Source organism: Canis lupus, chromosome 12 (genome assembly GCF_011100685.1).
Source record: "Canis lupus familiaris isolate Mischka breed German Shepherd chromosome 12, alternate assembly UU_Cfam_GSD_1.0, whole genome shotgun sequence".
In the NCBI taxonomy this organism is placed as follows: domain Eukaryota; kingdom Metazoa; phylum Chordata; class Mammalia; order Carnivora; family Canidae; genus Canis; species Canis lupus.
The window spans coordinates 10,725,677-10,748,948 of record NC_049233.1 but is presented as its reverse complement, the minus strand read 5'-3'; the positions used below and the strand labels follow the sequence as shown (position 1 = coordinate 10,748,948).

At 38.9% G+C, this 23,272-nt stretch overlaps 1 protein-coding gene across 4 annotated transcripts in view; it reads left to right on the top strand.

Moving 5' to 3' along the window:
* The first annotated feature begins 81 nt into the window (after positions 1–81).
* USP49 (ubiquitin specific peptidase 49) overlaps positions 82–23,272 on the top strand; it is an 85,771-nt gene continuing 62,580 nt past the window's right edge. For 3 of the 4 annotated variants that reach the window (XR_005367689.1, XR_005367690.1, XM_038554028.1), the window contains exon 1: positions 3,814–3,870. The gene's annotated coding sequence lies outside the window, so the exon portion shown is untranslated. Of the gene's footprint in view, positions 202–3,813; positions 3,871–23,272 lie in introns of those variants that run through there. The other variant, XM_038554029.1, reaches the window with a different exon arrangement.

Sequence of the window (23,272 nt, the reverse complement as noted above, 5' to 3'; positions counted from 1 at the left end):
TGATGGCGGTAAATAGAGGGGGGTCGGGGAGGGGGCGGAGGAGGTGGGGAGGCAGCCAAGGGGGTAGCTCCAGGGGGGGGGGGGACGAGGACCGGGGAGGACGCGACGGCCAGGGAGCCCATTCTAAGACGCGGAGGCGGGGACAGGAGTCTCCGGCACAGTGGCCCTCCCCTTTAAAGAAGCCAAATCCTCATACACCGGGTGAGGGGCGACAAAGGCGGCGCGCGCCTCGCGGGCGGGAGGAGCGGCGGCAGGGGGCGGGACCGCGGCGCCGGCGGGCTGGGGGCGCCCGGGGCGGGGGCCGGCGGAGGCGAGAGCCGGCTGTCGGGGCGCGCCGGGGCTTTATTTTGGCGGGGTGGGCGACGACTAGGTTGGGGGGGGGGCCTTGAGAGGAGAAGGGAAGGAAGGCTTAGGAGCTGCGGGGGGAAACGGGTCTAAGAATGAGATGAGGAATCAGGGGGAAAAGGGTTAGAAGGCAGGGAGAGGAGGAGTGAGAAAAAGCCAGCCAAGGAGGTAGGAAGGAGGCAAAACCCAGGGTGGGTGTCTAGGAAGCCGGCCGGGAATGAGGTTAGGAAGACCAAGGCTGGGGTTAGGTGTAAGAGCAGGGGTTTGAGGACCAGAGCTTTCTAGGGGGATAGTAGCAGGGTTAGCATGCTGGGGTAAGAGTTGGAAGTGGAAGGCAAGGAGGGGCAGAGCTGGGGTGATAGTTGGGAGTAGAGGAGAGAGGGTGATTAAGAGCCAGACGTGACAAGGGTGTGAACTAGTGCAGAGCGAGATGAGCTGAAGGACTAGGACCCGCGGTGGTGTGGGAATCGAGAGGTTCTGAGGAAGGTATGGGTTAGTGGGTGGGCGATGGGTGTAAATTCTTTAAAGTGAGGGAGGGTGAATTAGACACTGGATGAGGACCAGGTGGAGTTAGGAATAAGCGTAGTGGAAGGATGAAAGGAAACAGATGAGAGGTGGGGCATTTATAGGACAATTCTGAGACCAGACAAGCTGAAAAGAGGGTGTAAAGAAGTGATGGCGGTCTGGGACAGGGTCACTGGGGAATTGTGTTAATTGACGAGGTTCAGCCAGATCCAAGGTAAAAACAGTGAGGTGGAGAGACAGGGCTGAAAGGGGATGGTGAGAGGAGCAAGGAAGAGATGGGCCCTGGGAATTAAAGGATGAGATGGAGTGTTAGGGAAGAGAACAGGGTTAAGGGAAGCTGGAGAAGTCCTGCTGGATGAAGAACTGGGCTAGACTCTACAGGAGTGAGAATCAAATGTGCGTGTTATGGGGAGATGCTCCAGAAGGTCTGCATGGGTCAGGGCACAGACACTATAGTGAAGGATCAAGTGTAGGGAGCCTTTGGTGCAGAAGAGGAGGAACCATGGTGAGTGAAAAGAGACCTAGAGATAGGAGTAAACGCTGAAAAGTAAGAGTGGAGATTGGGGAGGGGGAGTGTTGTGCAGGAAAGGAATTCTTTGTTGAGAAGAGAACTGTAAGTGTGTTGAAACTGTGGGTCCTTTTGTCCACAAAAGTAGGAAATTCCAGAAACCTCCTTTTCTCTTAAAGACATCTTAAATCTGTTTTCCACCTTTCATTGCTTTTAATTCGACTTCCATGTCCACTTTGAAAAGATGAGACCCATTTTGATTTGATTTTGTTCTTCTGTGAATGATGAAGTGTCAACTCAGTGTTGGAAACCTCTGTGTTTTGCTAGTGTTGTGATAATGGGAATACAGGTTTTATTTATTTGCAGTGTGGCTCCGCCTGTGTAGTGTGATAGTGTTGTGTTGTAGCAGGGTGTACCTAACAGCACTGGGTAGAGTGTTTTATCCACAGCATTTCATTTTCAGTGGAGAGCCCACTGTTGTTGAGATAGAAAAAGATGAACATCTTTTTGTTTTGATTAATCAACCATATTTCGGCCTAATTGTTTTTTGATGGCTGGAGAATATTGAGAAATCATTTCAGAAGAAGGCAAATAACCAACCGGGAAGTTTGCTGGAGAAGAGATTTAAATCAGGACTGTGAGGGCTTTGAGTTTCTAAGCTGCCTTTAGCTTTATGTGGGACATTTCACACTATAGTAGGTAACTCACGCATTTAACTAAATGGAATAAAGAGATTTGTAGGAGAATTTTAGAGTGGGACTTCTTTTTTAGGTTACGTAATGAATATATGAGTAACTTTTATCATGAAAAAGCCTCTATACAATAATGCAATGCCTGGACATTTCCACTGCCTCTTCTGTTTTGTAGTTGTGAATAAAGAAGGCCATATTAATATTCATTTCCTAGAAGCTTTTGACTTTTAAGGCATGGAAATTAAAAGGAGGATGAGAAATTTGGTACAAAATTTAGATTATTCTTACTATTTTGGTTTGATGATTTTTATTCTGCAGCTTTTATATTTAGCTAAGAATGTGAATGATTATTACTTTTTATTTGATAGTGTCAAAGGATAGCTATAATTTACTTAAGGAAAAAAATGCAAACTGATCTTGAGAATCTTATTTGAGGTTATTTTAGGGTACATTCAGATACACAAAGATAACTTTTTTTCAAAGTTGTGTAAATTTTGTATTGCCACTGTTTTATGGGTGTTTGTATAAACAGCAAAAATGATGGCATTTGTAACAGCAAAATTATATTTTGATTAGTAGATATCAGAAAAAATGGTTGTTAATATATGTCAATAATTCAGAATCTAAAATCTGTCTGGATTCTCTTAAGCAAGTGTTCAAGGTGACTACATTGATTTTGTAATTTAATACAAGATTTTTATTTTTATTTACTTTTATTTTTTTAATATTTTATTTATTTATTCATGAGAGACACAGAGAGAGAGAGAGAGGCAGAGGCAGAAGCAGGCAGGCTCCATGCAGGGAGCCTCATGTGGGACTCCATCCCCGGTCTCCAAGATCACACCCTGTGCTGAAGGCGGTGCTAAACCACTGAGCCAACCGGGCTGCCCTAATACAAGATTTTTAGAAATTACTGTTTTTGCTGCTAAATTTGAAGAGGATTAGTCTGAAATGTTAACTTTCAATCTTAAGAGTAACTTGGAATGGGGCACCTGTTTCTGTTGGATGTTTGTGCATATTCCCTTGCTGTCTCGATATGTTTGGTATTATTAACAATTTGTATTCTGTTTATGGTTTTGCCATTTTTTTTTTTTTTTTTTTTTAAAGATTTTATTTATTTATTCATGATAGTCACACAGAGAGAGAGAGAGAGGCAGAGACACAGGCAGAGGGAGAAGCAGGCTCCATGCAGGGAGCCCGACGTGGGATTCGATCCCGGGTCTCCAGGATCGCGCCCTGGGCCAAAGGCAGGCGCCAAACCGCTGCGCCACCCAGGGATCCCCCATTTTTATATTATAGTTGTTTTATACTTGATGTCTTTATATAAATAATTTTAGACTTATGTGATGTTGATGAAGAAGGAAATATAAACTCTAAGGTCAGCCGTAGGAAAGAATCCATTTGGGTCCTGTCTTTTCTATATGCTGCAATAGTGTGCTAAATCACTGATTCTCATTGGGAATGGTTATTTCTCAGTTGATATTTCTAAAGCTGAAAATAGGTAATCTTTTGGTTCAAATAATACTATTCATCAATAAGGACTCCATTTATTCATCAATAAATGTGAGCTTTGTTTTCATTTGTTCATCAGGTGAATTCTACTCAATTGAACTTTATTTTGGTTATAATCTTATTTGCTAAGCAATACACTTAATTTGCATATTCAGATTTGAACGAGTAGTTGGTACATACCTAAATGTTTTTCTGGTTAATCATAGATTCTTTGGATGGGAAGAGACCTTGAGAAGACCTCTAGTTTGTCCTGCAACTTCAGTCAATATCCCACTTAAATCATCCCAGGTAGATAAAAATTTATCCTGTTTTCAAAAATCATCAGAGATAATGTGGCAACCTTTGCAGATAGTCTTTTCTGGTATGTAATTATTTTCTCTATTAGGACAGTCTACTTTCTCTCTAACCACCGTACATGTAATGCTGTATTTATATGTGTTTTGTGTTGCCTCATTCTTCATTTTTGAGTAAAAATATTTGCTTACTATAGTATTAAAATCCTAGTTCTTCATAAACTTAATAGTAGTAGCTCCCCACCCATATGCTTTTATGCCAGCCACTGTTGTAAGTGCTTTGCAGATTAGAATTTATTTACTCCTAGCAGCAACCCTAAGAGGTTGGTGCTGCTCCTGTTCCCATTTTACTTTACTGAAATAAAGCCTCCTTGGGATTAAATGATTTCCCCTCACTCAAGGATACACTCAGACCCCCCCCCCCCCCCCCGCCCTCCTTTTTAAACTTGTAGAATTCTAGGAAGTGGTGAGGATAGGATTTGAACCTTGGCATTTTGCAAGCAGTCCGTGCTCTGGTATTACTCCTGCTTGACTGTCATGACCTGATCCATCACCATGCTCTTCTCCAGATTAAACAGTGCTGGTTTATTTTATTCCTTAACCTGTCCTGTTTGCCAATCTTTAGATTATCCCTGTGGTTTTGTTATAAACCTTTCCTCAGTTGCTTTCTAGATGAGGAACCTGGGACAAACACCATAAGGGCTATGTCTAATGCAAAGATTATATCAGGGTTCTTACATGCCCCTATTTTTTTCATTACAGAATTACATTCATAGAATAAAACAACCCCAAACTAATAAAATGACTAAATGCATTGCAGATAAATGGTTGCCTCCCTATTTTTTTTCATGTAAAAAAGGGCTTGTTACAAACCATATAGGCTTACAGTTGAGAGATTGTTGTCCAGGAACATTGTTGTCAGGAAAATGGAACTCCAGTTTCAGTGCAGAAATCCATAAGCAAGGAGAGTCTGTTGAGACTCCCCCTGGTTTTTTATTGTCTTCTCTTTATGTGTTTGTGTAAATAATAAACTAAGTATATTTATGGATGCTTTAATTTGGTTAAATAAATTGGTCTACTCTTTTTTTTTTATTAAGACTTATTTTTTTTCTTTTAGAGCAGCCGTAGATTCACAGCAAAACTGAGTGGAAGGTGCAGAAATTTCCCATAGTCCCCTTACATGCACAACCAGCCTCCCCCGTTATCAACACTCCCTCACCAGAGTGGTTCATTTGTTATAGTTGATCCACTCATTTTTTAAAATACCTAATAATTAGCATTTACTAATTGCCCACCATGAACTAAGTTTGTGAAATGTTTGAAACTCTCAACAACCCTGTGAGAGAGAGCTTTTGTTAATGCTTGTGTATGTGTGACATTTGATATTCTTAGGATGTTTCAAGCTTATGGAAAAGTAGCAAAGATGGTATAGAACTTCTCTGTACCCTTATTCAAATTCACCAGTTTTTCATTTTGCCCCATTTGCTTTATCATTTTCTTTTACTTGAGTATTTTTCAAGTAAGTTTGAAAACAAGTGGATAGGAAGGCCTAATTTTGAAAAGAAAAGGGAAGAGTGTTTTGAATGTATAAGCAAGTTGGCATGTTTGATTTTTGTAAAAATGTTGTGATGCAAAGAAATCTCAAGATTGGATTGAAAGTGGATTTGGGGGTCATATGCTTTCTTTTCTTCACTGGATTCTGAAAAACATTCTTTTACCTGTGAATGACAAGTTTGTAGGTCCCTCCCTCATCAGCAAAACCATGTCATGGTGTACACCTCTGTTGGGGACCTTCTTAGCATCTGGCATGGTGTGTTCATACACACGGGAGTCTTCAGGATATGATACCTGGTAATGATGTATGGGTGATGATTTGTTTGTTAGTTTTTAAGTTTTTCTTTATTTGAGAGAGAGCACGAGCAGGGAGAGGTACAGAGGGAGAGAGACAAGCAGACTCTTTGCTGAGTGAGGAGCCAGACATGGGGCTTGATTCTAGGATACCAAAATCATGACCTGAGCCAAAGGCAGATGCTTAATGGACTGAGCCACCCAGGTGCCCCATATGGGTGATTATTATGTGAAAACAGGAGCCACAGTCCTGTTCATCACTGTAACTGAGACATATTTAGGTGAAATATAGATATTGAAGATCCTTCTATAGCATCAAGGAGCTGGAAGTGATCTAAGTGTAAAATGTACTTCCGTAAGAACCTAAGGTTGCAATTAATACAAATTAGGTTTACCTTATGGTAGGGGAATGAATATAAATATCCTTCCCCCAAAATAAACCTAAATTTTGGGAGTCTTTAATTGTCACCATATAAGGAGATTTAATTGACCCCATCCCGCTACTAACTTCCAGCTCATCCTCAATCTTTATTAAAATGGTAACCAGTCCATTTCATAAAAGCATGACCTGCAGAATGAGGCCTGTTCAATTTCAGTAAAAGGACTATTAGCTGTATTCTGATGTATGTAAAATACAGCACTTGAGGGCTTCCCCCCACCCCAAAGCTATGAAATATAGCTCCTTGTTAAAGCTGATTGTAATAATTAAAAACACTTAGCTTTCATAAGGATGAGAAAATTATAAATTATTTGGAAAGCATTCTTTCTAGTCATGCATTATTGTTTCTGAGGCATGGGCAGTTTTTAAACACTATAATACTATTCTTTTGCCATTTACATGTTAATAGAAGTCTGAAAAGTAAGACACTCTTCTGAAATTTTCAGGGTTGTTTTTATTATATGTCAAGTTGTAAACAGCATTCTGTGACAGGTATTTTCTCTCTTTGTCTTCTATTGAGCTAATTAGTAATTTACACTCTAGTAGCATCTCTTCCAGCCTCACTGTGTGAAAATGCCTGCTACTCTGTGCCTTCCATGCAGCCTGGGCTGGCAAATGATTGGGGGCAGATGTTGGTTACCACATCAAAGGGATCAGGAATAAAATTTATTTTTGTATTGTGTTTTTATAAACATACAGGCTTTTGTATATGCCCTGTGACAGCCTTGCTGCCCACCCAACCCCCATTCAAATAGGAATGTTATAACCTCCTGTAATCCAGAGCTACTGTCCTTGATTCAATTTTGGATTGTTTTCTGTTCTGTCCCCCACCCCCACCCCAACATTGTGGGATTTGGGAAGGATTAGCAGGGCAGTCTGTCAGAGTTTAGAGCCCAGGGAACCAGTCTTCATTGCTCCCTCCCATTGTCAGCATATAGAGCTTCTTATTGAGCTTCTTGTTGTTGCCTTTATAACCTAGCAATTCTTCACTCATTGGGCAAGTTATGTGAGGGTTGGGAGCACAGCTCTGTTGTTAGTGAGTTATGAAGATGCTTTCATACAATACTTGTATTCCTCCAAAGGATGGATAGGTCCTGCCTTTTTATCAGCTTTTTTTAAAATGCAGCCATGAGTGACCAAAAGATAATTTATAGCATGGCTTTAGCACCTCGTCATGTTGGTATTCTGCTCTTTCCTGCCCCCTGCTCTATCTCCTTCTGCCAGCCTCTGACATGGGAAGGATGATGTTTAGTATCTATCATGTGTTCACATGGATTGGCCATGTGGACATATTAGAGTAGCCAGAGCTTTTGACTTTGAGATAAAGTCTTTTTTTTTTTTTTTTAATCTTAAGATTTATTTATTTATTTACGAGAGACAATGAGAGAGAGAGGCAGACACAGGCAGAGGGAGAAGCAGGCTCCATGCAGGGAGTCCGATGCGGGACTCGATCCCGGGAGTCCAGGATCATGATCTGAGCCAAAGGCAGACACTCAACCGCTGGGCCACCCAGGTGTCCCGAGATAAAGTCTTAAGTGTCAGTTTGTTCTATGAAGAATATAAATTTTAATTGACAATCAAAGGAATGGTAGAGAGGGGTTTACTGATATATCAGTTTTGAACCAAAACCATTCTAGAATGCTAGATAATTTGTAGTACTTATTTTTGTAGTTATGAATACTAATTTGTTAGGATAATAAGGTCAGAGTCCCTGTTAGAGCTAATTAGAGTCTCCTTGACAAAAATTGTTACATAGACGTGGCCACAAAGAAAATTAGGTAAGAAAATGTGTGAATAGCTCATTTCAGCCATCATTGCTAAATAGCATTATAATCATAAGCATCTAGCCTTTGACAGTGAATCAGCATTTATGAACAGAAGACATCACATTTATGTAAGCATTTATAGAGTACGTTGGGGGCTTTATAGTGTTTATTTTTTTCGTAATCTAAAATGCCCAGAACATCCCTATGGATGGTCATTGCTAACATCTACTTCTCTTATTCTCCTCTTTCTGTGTTCTAATATAGCTACCTATGTCAGTTTTCTTAATTATATTGGATGTTCATGGCCACACACTGATTATATTCTTGTGCTTTACCATCCAAAAGAGGTCAAAGGTCAGATTAATAAGCAACATTTCATATAAAGCAAAATATCACTGAAATAGGCACCAAACAGAGGAATGTTACGAGTTAGTAAAGATGACAAAGTGAATACATGACTATGGAATTAAATATACTCTTTTAAAAGAACATTTCTAAAATACATGACATAGCTTGAAGAACTCATAACTGTATTTCAAGTGAATGGTGAGTATGTTAAGGAAGAGACCAAACTCATTTGTGATTGGCATCATTGTCTACTCCATGCTAAAATCCTGGATTGGTTAAATATTACCTACCAGTTTCCCCAATTATCCTGTTAATATGCTTTTTGAATTTTTTTTCCTCCATGGGCAGTTCAGCTTAGCCTACAAATAATAATAATTCAAAATCAACTTAAGCTATCAATTCAGTAATCCTAATCATTTAAATAAATATGAAATAAAACATAATTGCCACTTTTTACCTATCAGATTGAAAGATGATGGTAGCCAGTAGAGGCTAAGGATATGAGGTAGTTGGAACTCTCACATACTGTTGATGGGAATGTAAATTTTCTTGGAGGTAAATTTGGCAGTGTCTATTGGAATCTAAAATGTATTTGCCCTGTGACCCAGCAATTCCACTCCTAGAAATCTGTCCTATGGATATATTCATATACTTGCATGAAAACTAGGAGTACAGAGTTTTTCTTTGTAGCATTGTTTGTTACAGGAAAAAAAAATGACGTGACATTTCCACACAGTGGAACCACCATTAAGCTGTTAGAAATGCAGTGGATCTCTCTTTGCTGATGTAGAAAGATAGCCACTGTTAAAGTTTATTTTACTTATTTGTTTTTAAATATACCTAGCAGCTCTTATTTGTTTAAGTAATCTCTGTGCCCAGCATGGGGCTCAAACTCATGATTCCAAGATTAAGAGTCACGTATGTGCTCTTCCAGCTGAGCCAACCATATACCCCTCCCTGTTAAAATACTTCTTTATTTTTTAAATTACGTATTTTTAAAAAATGTTACGGAACAATATGTATAAAATATTTCTGTTTTTGTAAAATATAAGGAGTGTTATTGATGTGTTCCCTTTTTTGGGGGGAGGTATTCACTTTTTCCTTTATATACACTTCTACAGTGTTTACTGTCAATAAGCATGTGAGGAATGGGTTAACTGAGACCATCTCTACAGGGTTATCTTCTGTAGTAGAAAGGGAGAAGAAGGAAGCTGACCAGAGAAGAGAACTGCTTTATTCATATGATATATATCAGTCAAGTTTTTGAGTTATAAATGAGGACTGGAATGGCAGAAAAGGGATACAATGAAAATTGAAACCATTCAGTGGAGGTTTTAAAGGCAATGATAAAGAGCCTGAATTTGACGTGAAAAATGATCTAGAAAATGGAGATGATAATAGTACCTGGGGTACCATTGGGTTCTTGTGAGGACTAAATTAAATAACGCATATAAGATATTTGGAACAGTAACTGACATATAGTAATTGTCCATTATTAGTATTATTAAATGAAAATATATTATCTTTTGTAAGCCTGATAAATTAACATTTTGTCTTTTACTGTGTATGATGATGATTCTGCTGACTCCTCTGACAGACCATGTAGCTTTTGTGTTTCTAGCAGTACTGATTGTTGGACCAACCATTTCTATTTTTCACCTCCCATCTATTAACTCTTATTTTTAAAAATACTTTATTTATTTATTCATGAGAGACACAGAGAGACAGAGACATTGAGGAAAAAGTAGACTCCATATCAGGAAGCCCGATATGGGACTCGATCCCCGAGCCTGGGATCACTCCCTCAGCCTAAGCAGACAGACACTCAATCACTGAGCCACCTAGGCGTGCCTCATGTATTAATTCTTAGTATCTAAATCTGAAATACTGAAGGGGGTTATGTAATTTTTAGACCTTGGGACATATGATGGCCTACAAGTTGCTGTTGGTTTTGTTTACCAATATTGTCTTGTATACTAGTTACCTTTTGAGGTTTGTTTAAAAAATGAGGGGAACAGGTAATTTTGGGGGAAAACATTTTCTGTGCCCATGGGATGTGGAAGAGATATGTCACTTTGCACTGAATGTGTTCATCAGTTTTTGTTAGCAGTGCAGTGTAATGAGCATATTAGCTACAACACCTACGTTGGCAGCCAACAGTCTGCTTGTGAATTCTTTTAGAAAACAGAAATCTGGCAAGAAGTGTTCCTGAGCAGTTGAAATATCTTAGGGAAAATTACATAGAACAAATAAAGTAGAAAAAATTTCTTCTCCAAAAAGAAATTGTTTCGCCACTGCAACCCGCAAGAAAAGATGTTTGACTTGTGGATTGAGATGTGACAAAGTAATTTGGTAGGACTTCAGTTCAGGGTTCATTCTGTATTTCAACCTTTCATTTAAGTTCGTCATTCAAAGAATTTGAAGGTATATTTATATTTGTGTGTGTGTTTTAAGGTTTTATTTTTTTTATTCATGAGAGAGGCAGAGACATAGGCAGAGGGAGAAGCAGGCTTCTTGTGGGGAGCCTGATGTGGGACTCAATCCCAGGACTCCAGGATCACAACCTGAGCCAAACAAAGGTCGATGCTTAACCCCTGAGCCATCCAGGTGTCCTGATGGGAAAAATTGCTAAAACTATTTTAAGAATGATAAATTTCTCGCTTTATAGTATATGAAGTCTTTGTAATTACTTTTCTTTTCTACTTCCAGTTAAAATGTATCGTAAAATGTGTATCTTTTTGAGGTTTTATTTTATTTTTTAAAGATTTTATTTATTTATTCATGAGAGACACAGAGAGAGAGGCAGAGACACAGGCAGAGGGAGAAGCAGGCTCCACGCAGGGAGCTCGATGTGGGACTCGATCCTGGTTCTCCAGGATCAGGCCCTGGGCTGAAGGCAGCACTAAATCGCTGAGCCACCAAGGCTGCCCCTTTTTGAGGTTTTAAAATAAAAAACCTTCAGTAGAAATAACAATGAAAGTTTATATTTAAGCACAGTACTTGTCATTAAGAAGTCTTCAGTAAATTTTTATTGAATAAATTAACATGTGCATGAATAAAAAATATTATTTTGATTTTGAACTTTATACCCTGTGATTTGGACACAGTCTAGCATTGATGTATAAAGGCCTTCTGTTCAGCCCCCATTTCCATGCCTATTTTCCTCTCCTACACCACAGGCACCCTGTCTAATGTGTTCGATGTATATCCTTGATTCTAGATGTATCTTTCTAAAATGTTTAGTGATTTTTTTGGTATACTTATCTTTAATTCCAAAACTGTTCATGACATTACACTATTGCAGAATTTGGCTATAGAATTATCCCTGTAAAAATGCTATAGCTCTGGGGCACCTGGCTGGCTCAGTTGGTGGAGCATGTGACTCTTGATCTAGGGGTTCTGAATTTGAGCCCTATGTTGGGTGTAGAGATTACTTAAAATCTTTGAAAAACAATGCTATAGCTCTTACTCTGGTTTTACTTTATTCACTTGGCATTAAGATCTATGAATGGTTTTGGATATACATTTAACTAATTGCTTCTACCTGCAACATGCTATTCCACGGTGTACGTCCATTCCCATAGTGATGGGTGCCTAGGCTACCATAAACAATGCTACCAATAACAGTCTTGTTTGTGTTCATTATGGGCATGTCTGAGAATTTCTTTGGGGTACAGACTCAGGAGTGGCATTGTAGCATAAGTACTATCAGGCTGCCGAGTGTATACACCTTACAGGCTTCATATTCTCAATACTTGATATTAGCAAGTTGCGTCCCATTTCTCATATTTTAGTTAACTGTTTCCCTTCTGTGAAATAAGCATGAAAGAATAAACATAGTATTAAATTTTTCTTTTTACTGAAGTATAATTGACATCTAACACTATGTTAATTTCAGGTGTATAACATGATTTGCTGTTTGTATATAATGTGAAATGATCACCACAATAAGTCAGCATACATTGTTATAAAATTTTTTCTTACAGTGTAGACTTTTGCAGTGCAGACTTTTTCTGCTGTCTTGCTAATTTAATTTGCTTAAAGAATAGATCTGGGCATTTTATTATTTTTTAAAGCTGGAGGAGTTTTTGGTTTTGCATTATATTTTGCAGGATATTAATATATTTTCTCGAACTTCAAAAAAAGGAAGAAAATGATACTTTATACAATAGCTTGTTTTCTTCTTGATTCCAAGAGAGTGAAATGAACATATATTTATTTTTAAGTTTTATTTATTTAAGTAATCTCTACATATCATGTGGAGCTTGAACTCAACCCCAAGATCAAGAGTCGCAGACTCCTGGGACACCTGGGTGGCTCAGCAGTTGAGGGTCTGTCTTTGGCTCAGGACTTGATCCGGGGGTCCCGGGATCAAATTTTGCATTGGGGGATCCCTGGGTGGCGCAGCGGTTTGGCGCCTGCCTTTGGCCCAGGGCGCGATCCTGGAGACCCGGGATCGAATCCCACGTCGGGCTCCCGGTGCATGGAGCCTGCTTCTCCCTCTGCCTGTGTCTCTGCCCCTCTCTCTCTCTGTGACTATAATAAATAAATAAATAATAAAAAACAAAAAAAAAACAAAAAAAAAAACAAATTTTGCATTGGGCTCCCTGTGAGGAGCCTGATTGTCCCTGTGTCTTTGTCTCTGCCTTTTTCTGGGTCTCTCATGAATAAATAAATAAAACCTTAAAAAAATATATTTTTATAGTATTTGGGGATTTCTAGAGAAGAGCATATTTGCTGAGATGCCATTTCTTAGAGTCTTAGAGAAAGCTGGGCAGCAGTTTCAGATTCGCTGGTGAATCCCACTACTATTTCTTTCTGTCTTCAGAAAGGATAAATGTCTCTGAAACAAAATGTTGACTTGTTTCGACAAATCTGCAGTATTTGTGCTTTTCTGAGGAAACAGTAGTGTCTTAAGCATTTTCATTTCTTACCAAAATATGTTGCAGTCAAGTTATTCTTTTGAGTTTGGTTTAAAATCTGCTTGACTGGGGATCCCTGGGTGGCTCAGCGGTTTAGTGCCTGCCTTTGGGACAGGGCGTGATCCTGGAGTCCCGGGATCGAGTCCCACTTCCGGCTCCCTGCATGGAGCCTGCTTCTCCCTCTGCCTATGTCTCTGCCTCTCTCTCTCTCATGAATAAATAAATAAAATCTTTAAAAAAAAAAACTGCTTGACTGTGTGAAAAAGGAATTTTAATTTGTGAAATGATTGATATAGCTATAAACTGTGAACTTTCCCCAATAATACTGTAATATATTTAAATTTTTCCTTTTTTTTTTCTGGTTATGACTTTTGAGTTAAGTATCAGCAAAATATTATTTCCTGCTCTTGTTTTCAAACAAAGCCATACTCTATGCAAAGGTGTAGTGTGTTTTTTCCAAATAATTTGATTTTACACTGCCTTGAAAAGTACATTTTTTATTATTTTCTTTTTCCTTCAGAAATCTTGCTTGGAAAACCATGATTTTAGATGTGATTTTAAAACATTCTTTTTAACCTTTTCAAGAATCTTTTAAAATTTAACATTTATCAATGCTAAATAAAAAGTACCCTACCTGCTTTTCCTTCCCCCAACATTTGGCCTCTACAGGGACCTCCATTTTCTATTCTTCCAGCTGTTTCTTTTGGTATTTAATGCCACACTTGTAGGCAGTAGGGCTTATGCTGCTCTTTTTAAAAGTCTGTATAACTTGTTCTCTAGACCTGCACAGCTCTCATTCTTGGATCTATCTTACTGTATAACATAGATATTTCCTTCATCTCCCTATGTTGGGACCCTTTGTCTTCCCTCTTCAGTGTTTATTTTTAAGCAATTCTTCCCTAAGGTTCCTAAGAGCAAGCTGCATAGGATGTAAATTTGAGAATCTGCATGTATGAAAGTATCTTCCTTTTCTCTCATACTTGGTTCATAGTTTATCTGGGAATAGAATATAGAATAATTTTCTGAGTTTAGCAGGAATTGCTTTATTGATTTTTAGCTTCTGTTGTTGCTAATGAAAAGTCTGATGATATTCTCTTTTTTTTTTTTTTTTTCTTTCCCCTCCTTGGTTCGAGGTGGTTTAGGATGCCTCTGATGTTCTGAAATTTTATGATAATCTGCCTCATTGTGAGCCTTGTGTTGAGCAGGGCACACTGGGGCCCTATTCAATTTACAAATGTAGATTTTTCAGTTCTGAGAGATTTTGTTGAATTCTTAAATTCTAACCAACCTCCCCCGTCTCTCCCTTGCCCTCAGTTTTCCTTTCCTTTCCCTCCTGAACTCTCTTTGGTATGGAATGTATGGTGATGGGTCCTTTACTTTACCGCCATCTTTTCTATTTCCATTTTTTTGTCTCTTTCTGGAGTATGTCTTGAACTTCATCTTCAGACTCTTCCAATTAGTTCTGTGTTTCTGCTATCATACTTTCAATTTCCAGTTTTTTTTAAATGTTGCTTTTTTTTTTTTTTAAGATTTTAGATTTTAGGGGTGCCTGGGGTGGCGCAGTCGGTTGAGCGTCTGACTCTTGATTTCAGGTCGAGTCATGATCTCAGAGTTCTGAGATCAAGCCCCATGTTGGGCTCTGTGCTCAGTGCAGTCTGCCTGTCCTTCTCCTTCCTCCTCTATGCGTGCATTTTTTTTTTCTCTCTCTCTCAAATAAATAAATAAAAATCTTTATTTTTTTAATTTTTAAAAAAGATTTTATTTATTTACTCATGAGAGGCACAGAGAGAGAAAGGCAGAGAGACACAGGCAGAGAGAGAGAAGCAGGCTCCATGTGGGGAGCCCGATGTGGGACTCGATCCTGGGACTCCAGGATCATGCCCTGAGCCGAAGGCAGAGCTTACCCACTGAACCACCGAGGTGTCCCAATAAAAATCTTTAAAAAAGGATTTTATTTTTTTGCAATCTCTTCGCCCAGTGTGGGGGCACAAATTCATGACTCCAAGATTAAGAGTCGCACACTCCACCAATTGAGCCAGCCAGGTGCCCCTCTGAATGTTGCTTTTTAATAGTATATTTTTGTTTCATGGGTGGAAAATTTCTTTTCTGAGTATGTTAATTGTAATTACATTTTTTTCTTCAGCCTCCAGTACCATCTGTTTCCTTAAAATACCTTTACTTGATCATTTCTTTTGGTTTTTCATTTAGGGGATTTCCTTAAATGTATAGCCTTGGCTGTCTTACTCATGTTTTATAATGAACCACTTGAGAAGCTGAAAGCTGGATTTGCTGGAGTGAAGGCTTCTAAAAGTTGGCTGGTGGTATTATTCATTATAAGGTAATTAAGAGCTCACTTCTAGCAGCCGATATTTATAAGTATTTTTCTGTTGGCCAAGTTCTTCCCTAGAGAGAATGCTCCCATCATTAGTTTACACCCCTGGTTGCAACATTTGGGAGTCTGAGTGGGGAAAGAGCAGGGGCTATCAGCCTTTTAGGATATCAACTTTCCCATAATCCCCATTTTTTTAAATTTTAGACTACTAGGCATGCCCCTAGTTGTGTTTGAGTCCAGGGTCTCTCTAGTTTGCAAAGTAGGCTTCTCATCCCCTGACCAATGGTTGCTTGGAGTCAGGGTTGAAATCTTGGGGCAGAACTTTCATTCTGTACTCCTTTTTCATCCCTGCCTGCTATCCCCACATTCAGAGGTATTCTGTGCTTCACTGGTGTATTCTAGCACAATTCAATTTGATCCGGGGTTCCCCTTAACGTGCTCTTATGCTCTAAATAAAAAATACAGTCTGTTTCCAGCTTCCACAAACTTTGTTGTAGTTTTTTCCTCTCCTATTCTTTGTCCTTGTAGATCTTGTTTTTATTCCTGTTTCAATGGAATTATAGAGAGAGCAGAGAGGCAAATGTAAATGTTCAGTGCATCATGTTTCACTGAAAATCTAAATTTATTCTCTAGTGCCCTGGTTCAGTACAAGACTTAATAGGTGAATGGCTTGTGGCAATTGCAAGATTTTGCTACAGTGCAGATTTCTGGATAACAAAGTTTATTTTGTGGTTTGCTATCCTCAGGATTAATGCCTAACATGTACTTTGCTATAGAAGAATGACGTCTGAGTGGCTTTGGGAACTTCACAGATACGAGTAGAGTACCTGGGTGGCTCAGTTAGTTAATCTTCTGCCTTTGGCTTAGGTCATGGTTCCAGGTTCCTGGAATCAAGCCCCACTTCCTACTCCTTGCTCAATGGGGAGCCTGCTTCTCCCTCTCCCTCTGCCTGTGGCTCCCCTTCTTGTGTGCACTCTCTCTCTCTCTTTGTCGAACGGATGAATAAAATCTTCAAAAAAAAAAATCAGGAACTTTACAGATAGAATAACAGAACTGTAGATCACTAAGTAACTTAAATGTTCTTTTATGGATGTGGAAAGAGACCCAGAGTGCAGAAGTGGTCTATTTATGTTTTCTCATCTATCTAGACTAGAACTGAGTCTGTACTCCAGTTGTCTTTTCCTTACCACTATGGTTCTATATTGTCCCACTAAAGTAACTGGAAATAGAAGCCCTTTATCCATTGCTTATATACCCAAATATCCTGTGTATGCTTTAAGTTTGCAGTCATGAGTGTAGGAGATTTTTTTTCTTTCTGTTAATTTTTAGGGTCCAGTTTTTTTTTTTGTTGTTGTTGAACTTCACACTTGAGAAAATGTGCATTTTACCACTTAAAGATGTTTCTGTTTTGAAGAATTTATAGTAAGCATTTAAAAGGTTTTTTTTTTCTTCCTATTATTCCATTCTCAGTGGGTTCCAAAAGTTCTTAGAGGAGAAAGGTGGCAATGCTTTCCTGAATATAATTATAGCAGGTGAAGTAATGTTTTTTTTAAGATTTTATTTATTTATTCATGAGACACACACACACACACACACACACACACACACACACACACACAGAGGCAGAGACACAGGCAGAGGGAGAAGCAGGCTCCATGCAGGGAGCCCGATGCAGGACTTGATCCTGGGACTCCAGGATCACACCCCGGGCTGAAGGCAGCGCTAAACCACTGAGCCACCGGGGCTGCCCTGGGTGAAATAATTTAAAACAAATCAGGATGCCTGTTAAAATTTGAAAGTAATGTGGAAAAGGGAAGCAGGTGTTGTAAAAATATCATCAGGTTTCTTTGGAGAAATCCTAGGGTGCTTTCTTACCAACTTTGCAAAACTCAGTTCTCAGTGCTTCTCCTCTAAGACCTCTTCCTCCATTTTACCCATGGGACATAAATTTTTTTTTAAGATTTTTATTTATTTATTTGGGTGAGAGAGCAGAGTAAGAGAGACAGCATGAGCAGGGATGAGGGACAGAGGGAGAAGGAGAAGCAGACTCCTTGCTGTGTAGGGAGTCCAGTGTGGGGCTTGATCCCAGGACCTCTAGATCATGACTCTAGCCAGAGGCAGATGCTTAACCAACTGCCTGTGGCACCCTGGGACATAAATCTTTGTCTTATTTCCCCATTCCCTCCTATATTCTGTATGTGGTACATTTGCCCACAGCACACTGCCAGATTCATTATATCTTGGCATAGAATTCTTTGGTGATTTTCATTTCTGTCTAAAATCTTTGGGGGCAGACCCCCTACATTGTACTTTTGACCAAATTTACTTACACATGTATTTATGGAATGCCTTCTCTGACTGAGGTACCGGGCTCCTCTGTTGGTGCTAGCATCTGGGTGGGGGGTGCATATTAAGTCTTAAACAGATACCTGATGGTTGGTATAAATTCACCTTTTTCTCTAGTCACTATTTCAGAGCAATTGAAAGAATGGGCTCTGCCCCTTCCTTTGTGTCACCTTGGTGGCTAGCAGTAACAGCTGGGAGCAGAATGAGGGAAAGCCTGTTGCTTGGGAGCTCAGGGGTCTAATGTTCCCTTATGTGGAAAGTGAATATGTTGTAAGGGAAGTTCTCTGAGATTCCTTACAACCTCCAGGTTTCATGATTATAAAGAGGTGCCCCCAGTGAGTCAATGACAACTTTTTTAGAAGTAGCCCACAAAGAAAACCGTCTTGTAGGATTGAATGGAGTTCAATAGAAATATTTCCATAACTGAGCTAAGCTGCTGCATACATAATCTAACGTAACATAGAACACTTTAAATGATAGAGCATTGATTTCATTTTTTGCTTTTTTTCCTCTTCCCCTCTTCTCCGGTTAAACAGTGCTTTCTCATTATACTTTGGAAATAGTTTAACTTTTATTTTTTTCTAATTTTTTTTCCTGTGAAATATATTTTAAAACATGTACACTTTATTTTATTTTTTAAGATTTTATTTTTAAGTAATCTCTACACTCATTGTGGGGCTCAGACTCACAACCCTGAGATCAAGTGTCACATGCTCTATCAACTATCAACTGAGCCAGCTAGGTCCCCCTAAACATATGTACATTTTAAAGATAAGTGAAACAAAAGCCAGGATAACCATCCTCTAAGTGTAAAAGTTCCCTGTGTGATCCTCCCTTACACCCAACACCAGATTAACCGCCATCCTGACTGTTATCATGAAAGTTAGGATTTTGCTTCTTTTTATTATGTTTTAAATTCTGAACTTGGAAATGGATTAGCTTAAAATGAGAGGCCTTCAGTCTTTTGACATATGTGCTTTATTTTTTACACAAGGTAATACTAGAAAAATAATAGATGATGCCATTGACTCTTCTGAGCACTTTCCACATTATAACTCCCCAGCAGCTGTATGATATAGGTGAGGAAACTGAACCCAGGCTAGGAATTGGGTCCTACTGAGATTCTGATCCAGCCAACCTGATGTCTAAACCTGCTCTCTTGGGATCCCTGGGTGGCTCAGCGGTTTAGCGCCTGCCTTTGGCCCAGGGCGTGATCCTGGAGACCCGGGATCGAGTCCCACATCAGGCTCCCTGAGTGGAACCTGCTTCTCCCTCTGCCTGTGTCTCTGCCTCTCATGAATAAATAAATAAAATCTTAATAAAATAAAATAAACCTGCTCTCTTAACCACAACATCTAATTAGGGTATTGTTTTATAATTTGATACAACCTTATATTTTTCAGATCTGGGTTTATTTTGTATCTTAAAATACTCTAACCAGATAACAGAGCCATCAAGCTCTGTATTGTTTCTGCTAGAACTGTTCCATTGGAAAGCTCTATAGGGTTTTGGTTCTTGTCCAAATACTCCTAACATCTCATTGCTTGGCACAGATAAAGAGCCCATCAATTGATCTAAACCTTATCGTATCTTTAGTGTTGTCTATTTTAGAGCCCTTCTAAAATGTTCATTTTATAAATATCAGTTTTTTAATAGGAATTTCAGGGAAAATCAACAGTATCACTTTATGTTTATAGTATAGTGAATAGTGATATGTAGGTTAGCTTTAATTTTTAATTAAAGAGCTGTGATTCTTACTTTCTTCTTTTTCCTTTTTAAGTAGTCTCTACACCCAGTGTGGGGCTTCAACTCATGACCCCAGAATCAAGAGTCACATGCTCTACTGACTGAGCCAGCCTTCAGTGATAAGTCATTATGTTTATTTTTTTATTTTTTATTTTTAAGTCATTATGTTTAAATTTTAAAATCAGAAACTGTTTCTATAGGAGTACAGATTAAAAAAAAAAAAAAAGGAGTGCAGATTTACAGCTCAGTCCCTTCTTGGCACAAAGCTTTGTTCTTTGCCAATGGTATTGAGTTACTGGAATTGCACTAATCAAAGCAGTTATCTTGGGCCTAAGTGTTGCTGTTTTTTTCCTGTGTGGTCCTGGACCAGTCATTTAACAACTGATTCAAGTATCTATCTTTCATTCATAAAGTGCCCCTGGCACCCACCTCATTGTGAGAATTAACTGAGCAAATATATGTGAAAACACCTCACTTAGCATGGTATCTAGTAGGAGTATAATAAATTTTCATAAATGTTCTCTTCCCATTAAAATTGCCACTCTGTGCTGACAAAATTGTTGTATAGTATTTTTAAAAATATTCTTGGTAATGACAACTAATGTTTTTAAAATGATTTGGATGTATGCTACAGACTGAGCTCTACCAATTAATGATTTTTGTTATATGTGGGGTGTAGAAAAGCAGGATTAGATTTAAGCACAGTGATGGAATAGCAATTCTGGTGCATGCTGTATGGAAGGCCATTTTCGTGGCTGCCACTGCTGCTCTACAAACTAAATGGGATTTGGTATTGCTTTTGTTTGCATATATTTATCTTGGATGATTGGGGAGAATGCAAGTATATCTGCTATTGCTTTTAAGTCATTTTAATTTTTGTGAGAAGATATTCCCAGTGTGGCTAAGAGCTTATGCTCTTTAATCCCTATAAGCTGTTAGTTAAGACCAGGGTGTTATTTAACTAAAATAAAGATGCAGTTACCAAACACATTTTAGGATTCTTTAGCTCCACAGGAAAGGTCAGGTTCTTGAATCCTAGCATGCTCCCCCAAACCCCTGGAATGTTCAAATATCAGTCTCTTCTCAATAAGTCTTTGCTATTTTTAGTAGCAAAGAAAGAAGAGCTAACCCATGTGTAGCTCTTGTCAGTTTACAATGCATTGCACACACATTTTATTTGATCTATGCAGCATCCTTGGAAGGGAGTAGAGCTGATGTTATATCCACTTACAAGTAGGAAGGTAGAGATCCCAGGACATTAGTGAGTTGCCCAAGGTTACACTGCTAATAAGTGACGCTCAAACTCAAGCCTTATGATTCTAAATCTGACTCTAGCACTCTCCCGTGTTCTTATGCCCCTTATAAGTAAAGAGACCCATCTAATATCTTATTAGATACAGAAAGCCAATCAAGGCAGATGGATTTCTAAAATTTTTATTTAAAACTTTTTGTTTATTTGCGAGAGAGAGACATTGAGAGCACACACACACATGTGAGTATGAGTGGGGGAGGGATAGGAGGAAGGAAAGAATCCCAAGCAGATTCCATGTTGAGCATGGAGCTCTACACTTGGGGCTCGATCCCAGGACCCTGAGATCATGACTTGAGCCAAAATCAAGAGTACATATTACTTAACTGACTGAGCTACTCAGACACCCCTAAAACTTTTTTATTTTAACCACACAGGCATTTAGGGAAGAAAATTTCTAATGTGGGGCATGACCATCTTTTAGTCTGAGGCTGTGGATCTTTTACACATCATTGTATTGGTCCTAGTTTGTTTTTATTTTGGAAACAATGTGAAAGTGTTCTGTTCTACAACAAACATGTACATGTGGAGAGATGAAAAAAATTACAGTTTATAGTGGTGAATGCCATGTGAAGTTTTTGGGTTTTGAGGGGTTTGCTTTTTTTTTTTTTTTTTTTTTTAAAGAGTATCTATTTGAGAGAGAGTGTGTGAGGGGCAGAAGGGAGAGGGAGAGAATCTTATGCAGCTATTTCATGCTATCCCTGAGCATGGAACCCAGTGCAGGGCTTGTTATCACAACCCTGGGATCATGACCCGAGCCAAAATCAAAAGTCTGATGCTTAACTGACTGAGCCACCCAGACGCCCTTGCCATGTGAAATATTTAATTGAAAATACTTTGTAGGGGTACCTGGGTGGCTCAGTGGTTGAGCGTCTGCATTTGGCTCAGGATGTGATCCCAGGGTTCTGGGATCAAGCCCCACATCAAGAGCCTGCTTCTCCCTCTGCCTATGTCTCTGCCTCTCTCTCTCTGTGTCTCTCTTGAATAAATAAATAAAATCTTAAAAAAAAAAGAAAATACTTTGTAAATATTATCATATTGCTCAAGAATTAAAATTTGAGATAAAGGTCATTTTAAAAGAAGAGGTCCTCTATCAATAATTCATTCAACCAACAATATATATTAAGTGAGTAGGACTCTAGAATGAATGAGAAACAACCTGTTCTCAGGAAGCTCATAGTCTAGGTTGACATTCTGTGTACACTGTATAACACAGCTTCATAAATCCATGGACCACATTTCTGTTTAATGATGAAAAAGGATTTTAATAAACAAGTTATAAGAAATGAGTTCATTTGGCAAGTGAACTTATATTTTACCACTTAGATTATTCTGAACCATGGTCAGAGTGTGTCAGTACAATCCTAGCACCCTTTGTGTTTCACAGAAAATCATAAATCTGTTTTGCAGTTTCTGTGCAGAGGTCCTAAATTTGAACTTAAACCACTGGTCATTGTTTTTTTTAATTTTTTAAAAAATTATTTATGATAGTCACAGAGAGAGAGAGAGAGGCAGAGACATAGGCAGAGGGAGAAGCAGGCTCCATGCACCAGGAGCCTGATGTGGGACTCGATCCCGGGTCTCCAGGATCGCGCCCTGGGCCAAAGGCAGGCGCCAAACCGCTGTGCCACCCAGGGTTCCCACCACTGGTCATTGTTAAAAACCCATGGCAACTAATAACTTAGAACATTAAAGTCAGCAGACCTTGATCCTTTTTTTTTATTTTATTCTTTTTATTTTTTATTTTTTTGATCCTTTTTGTTCATGTTCTCCATACTGTACTCTGAAATGTAGAGTGTTACATGTTTTCTTTCTACATAATTATTTACTCTGGGTAAATATGGGTGGTGTGTACAAATTTTGGAATTTCAAATTTGAGTGGGCCTGAAGATCACAAAACTCTTCAGTGGCAGAGTATGGACTGAAACCCAGGTTTACTGACACCTAGCTTTCTCTCTTCCTGCCAGCCTGTGCTGGACTTCCTAATTTAGCATATAAGACATTTAATTGTGGTCTTCTTAGAAGAATTTTACATGAGATTTCTTTATTTAGTGGTGGATGGATGTAAAATTTTTTTTCTTATTGTGTAAGTTTACTTTTGTGTCATCCAAGGCTTTGGCCTATTTTTTACTCTCATTAGATATGACTGATTAGTGTCTGAGTGGCTCAGTTGGTTCATCTGCTTTCTGCTCAGGTCATGATCCCAGAGTCCTGGGATCAAGCCCAGTCGTGTTGCCCTTTTAGCAGGTAGTTCATTTCTCCCTTTACCTCTACCCCTCCCCCATCTTGTGCTCTCTCTTACTCTCTCTCTCTAAAAAAATCTTTTTAAAAAATTAAATAA